Below are 4,679 nucleotides of genomic sequence, written 5' to 3' on the forward strand. Positions count from 1 at the left end.
CCAGTAAATAAAAGAATCGGAGAATGTGTCTGCACTATTATGTATGTGACGAGTTCAGTTTGCAGGTTTGCAGAGCGCTTTCGATGGAGTGGGCCCTTACAAAAAAACAGTAAACAGTAATTTTTTTTACTGTGTAACAATACTTAATACACAGAAGAATATGCATTCTCTTGTCCGGTAAATTATTGATAAAAGTTTTCCGTTATGATACACAAACCGAGAAGTCATAAAACGAAGAATCAGTCAATTAGCTGGAAAGCATCAACGAATTCTTTCAAAGTTTCCCCTTAAACAAAACCAAGGACGTCTTCGTGCTCTTCCGCATAAATCGTCCCAGTTTCAAGACGGGTGAATCCATGGTCCTTGATGGTGACCCCAACAGGCAACAGCACCGGGGTTCTCGGCAAGCAAATCCTTTAGTTAACCGTCGACTCTGGAATAGTGTGATATTCTTAGCGTTAGTCTGTTCGTTTTTTGGTCGGTTGCGCGCTACCTAAGCGGTTGGAAGTAATTCCGTATCGGTTGATCTTGCTATTGGAGTTTGGTATCGTGATAGATGGTCCACGTTTAGTTGTGGCGGCTCATCTAGGCTCTGCAAAGGTTAAGTTTCATTACGTTCATGTTATGATACTTAATATTTTCGTCACTTCAGTTTATGGTTATTTTTCCCCGTTATTGTAAGGGTTCACGGCTATTGTTACTTGATGTAATAGCTTATTGCAACAGGCTTATTTTTTTCTTGGACAAAGCTTTTTAAGTTTTGATTTAAAGTTAGACTTTAACTGATTTCAAGTATTTAATGTTTTCCTTAATTTTTGGTATATAGAATATAAACTTGCTGCAGTATGTGGACAGCTTTGAATATTTGGTCTGAAATTTAATTATGATAGCTAAAGCTTAGCATTGCTTTATCCTGTTTTTCGTTTCTGGACTATAACCTGTAATAGGTTTTGCTGATGCAATACAATTATAGCTTTCAGGGCCAGGAGATCTGATAGTACGTGAAGGTTAGTATTTAATTTACAGTACTTGAAAATGAGGAAGTGCCTGTTAAAATCTTAATTTCGTGTAAAGCCTCCCCCCCCCCCCATTTTTTTCAAAGCTCTGTCCACCTTTATCTTGTAAAAGTATGACTTAGTTATATTTTTATTTTATTAAAGCTAATCCATATCCTCTTAAAATTCTAAACTACTTCCAGATTTGTTACATCTGTGCCATTTCATGAAGGTCAGTTCTCCAGCCAGAAAGTTTCTCCAGCTACTCAAAAACGGACTACTCTCCCCATGTTTGGCTTGATTAAAATTAGGTGAGTATAGTGACTGTACAAAGGTTTTCCCAATGAATGTTTTTGTTTACCTTTGCACTAGCCAAACTTTTTACCTTACTCCTGCAGAGGCGATGCCCCTCATGCCTTGTCGATAGGTCGTAAGATCGTAAGACCTATCGGCGGGTGCATGGGAGGTTGTAACTAATACATTTTTCCTTAAAGGTGGTGAAGTTCATCAGGCTGTCAGTTTTTAGTACTGACACACCTTAACTTTAGATTTTAAGATACTAAGTAACGTAATGTTTATATTGATCGCTCAAGAACTCTAGAATTTTGCTGCATGAGGACCTTTTAACTTTGCAGTTAAGTTTGTAATCTTACAAGAGTTAATTTTCTAAATTTCTTGATATTTTCGTTATATTTTAGTTAATGTATTTATCCTTTAAGATCCCAGTTCACAATTTCAGATCCCAGATTAACAATTTCATGAGATTTTAGTTAAAATTTATCCTTTTAAGAAGCCAGTTTCCAATTTCTTGAGTTTAGTCATTATATCCGTATAATAGTTAATATTCTAAGTATACTTTGATTTTAGTTAATATATTTATCCGTTAAGATCCCACTTTCCAATTTCATGAGATTTTAGTTAACATTTATCCTTTAAGATCCCAATTTCCAGTTTCATGAGATTTTAGTTAATATTTATCCTAAGATCCCAGTTTCATGAGATTTTAGTTAACATATCCTTTAAGATCCCAATTTCCAATTTTTTTTATTTTAGTTAATATATTTATAATTTTATATCCCAATTTCTTGATTTGTTAATGTATTTATCCTTAAGATTCTAATTTCCAATTTCTTGATCTTAATATAAGATCCCAATTTCCAAATTTCATGATTTTAGTAAATATATTTATCCTTTAAGATCCCAATATAAGATCCCAATCTCCAAACTGCAATAATTTTCATGCACTTATAAGGTGGTTTAACTTTTGGTGTTTTCAGCAGAAAATTACCAAACCCTGCAATATTTAATACAAGGTGGTTTAACCTTTGGTGTTTTAAGCAGAAAATTAAGTTATCAATAATGCATAGTTTTAAAAAGGTTTAAAGTCTTTATTTTTAGTTTTAACATTGAAATTTTAACGTAATTAATCAAATGAAATTTTAGCGTAATAGCCGCTGTTAATAGTTTGTCTTAAGCTAAACTAAAGCTAATCATACAATGAACAGACCGATGTTTTCACTTTAGTACAATAGACAGATACGCTATTTTATACAATCAGCGAGTGATGCCAGGACATGCTGTGCTCTTAAACTTGGCAAATTGACGTTTTGTGATTTTGTTCGGGGGCGCTAAACGTCGTGACGTTTGATGCGGTCGTTTCTCTGGTTGGTCATTCAGTTGTTAGCGCTTTTGGTGCCTCCCCTTCCTTGGTTTAACACTTTTTATCTTCGTGTTAAGGTTTTTTGAGTGGTTGGTTAGTCTGTATAGAAGAAAGTTCGATCTATCGTGAAGGCTTCAGTTCATTGAAGTTAATAAAAACTTAAATTTTACCTGAAAATCTTAATGTTGTAATTTCTGTAATAAGTTTAAGCATTTCTGCCTTGATTTTTTGCTTTACAGGCTGTGGATTGGAGTAGTTGAGACCCTTTATTCTAGAAGTCCCGCGTTCGTTGCTTTTACGGCACCATTCATTAGGCGAGACAGGAGCCTGGTTTAACTTGGTGTTACCGATGCACTGGACTTTATATCAAAAGTTGTCTTGCTTTGATTAATAGGTGTAATTACTTATTCAATAAAGATCGCATGTAAATATGAACGTCCTTAATTTCACTAAAAGAAATTGCACACTTAGGTCTTGCCATGATTTCCGGAATGAATTTTAAAGTACTTAAGCAGTTTACCTTGACCGGGTGGAGTCTTAAAATCCACAGGGTTTTGCAATACAGGTATAAAGTGGTTTGATCTAACCTAAAAGACCATAGGTAAAGCCTAATGTTACATCAGTTGGTAATATTTAAGGAAATAGTTGTGGTGTTTTAACTCTTTAATACCTGAAATTACTGTTATAAATAGTTTTGTAACTAGTTTTGTCTGGTAAGTTATGGTAGATTAGCTAAACAAATGACTAGAATTTAAGAGAATCACAAACTGATGGATTAAGAATCGAATGAAATACTGAAAGCCCATAAATATTAATAGTAATTGAGGCCAGTTGACAAGGCACTGAAGTCTTAATATGAAGCAACGTAACTTACTTTATCTGGGGACTTGATCCACGCCCTAACTCTGTGGCAGTGCATTTCCATAAGGAGAAGAATTCTCTTTAGGTTATCAGTTAGATTTACCTGTGAAGCAACTTTTCGAGGTAGTTTTATACTAAGCAATATCGAAGTCGGTGTTAAGTCTTCATCGCGGCCACATGTCCAGCTAAACTATATGAAAGTAATTGAGGATGCGTTCTTTCATATTTAAAGCAGTATAGAAAGTGAAATCCAGGGGTTGAGCATCTTCACTATTCTCACTTTGAGTGCCACTCTACATGATAGAGCTTCACCTTTCGTAGGACATAACTAGGAGAAATATTGGTGTACATTCCCTGATTATTTTCCATAAGTCTGTATGTCCATCTGACACCAGTACACCAGACCTACGGTTTGGCACAGTAGTACGTGAGTTTGATAGAATGAAACTGAATGAGCACTGAAAGACAGGTCACTTAAAGGTGTAGGAGATTTTTTACCTCGAAAAAAAATTAGAGATATTAAGCAAAAACTAAATTGTCCAGCAAACTGCTAAGAGAAATATCATTACAGAATTTTACTGAAATATGCTGAGTTGAAGTTTTTTCAGTAATTTCTTGAACCGATAATGACTGATGGTGAATACCTCGTTCCAGTTAAAGCTCAATTCGTTTCAGTTGTGAATGTTGTATCACTGATTTTTCGCAATGGGTAAGTTTCATTTTTAGGGATTAAGGAATAAACTTTATCGGAAGTGTGTTAGTTTTTGAGTAAAGGCAAATGTTTTCTGTCAAAAGAGAAGGCTTTCATCTACGCGTGGGTGGTAATTTATGAAGTGTAATAACGATTTCTGTAAATAACAAACGTTCATCTCCTCAAACGGAGATGAAGATACGATCAAATGAAACATGGGAAGTGCACGGTTGACTTACATCTGCAGTATGTTGTCATAACACCTGGAATTTTTAGAGACTTAGTATTTTACGACTATTAAGTAACAGCAAAAATTATTCCCGAATCTTCTAAACTCGACCCGACTCTGAGGGAGTTTTCACGTTATTCCACGATAACGCTAACAGCCACAAGGAATACAAGTGCATGCTTGCATTTGATCTGTTTTAATGTAGTAACTGCCAATTAAGTTTCCTTTACTTAGGGATAGGAT

The 4,679-nt window shown here is 34.9% G+C and overlaps 1 long non-coding RNA gene across 1 annotated transcript in view; it reads left to right on the plus strand.

The window, feature by feature from the left end:
• Positions 1 to 407: 407 nt before the first annotated feature.
• The window catches only part of LOC136835888 (uncharacterized), a 188,232-nt gene continuing 183,960 nt past the window's right edge, over positions 408 to 4,679 (plus strand). The window contains exons 1-2 of the long non-coding RNA XR_010852272.1: positions 408 to 600; positions 1,199 to 1,306. This is a non-coding gene — a long non-coding RNA (uncharacterized lncRNA). The remainder of the gene's footprint in view (positions 601 to 1,198; positions 1,307 to 4,679) is intronic.

Source organism: Macrobrachium rosenbergii, chromosome 55 (genome assembly GCF_040412425.1).
Source record: "Macrobrachium rosenbergii isolate ZJJX-2024 chromosome 55, ASM4041242v1, whole genome shotgun sequence".
NCBI classification, from domain to species: Eukaryota; Metazoa; Arthropoda; class Malacostraca; order Decapoda; family Palaemonidae; genus Macrobrachium; species Macrobrachium rosenbergii.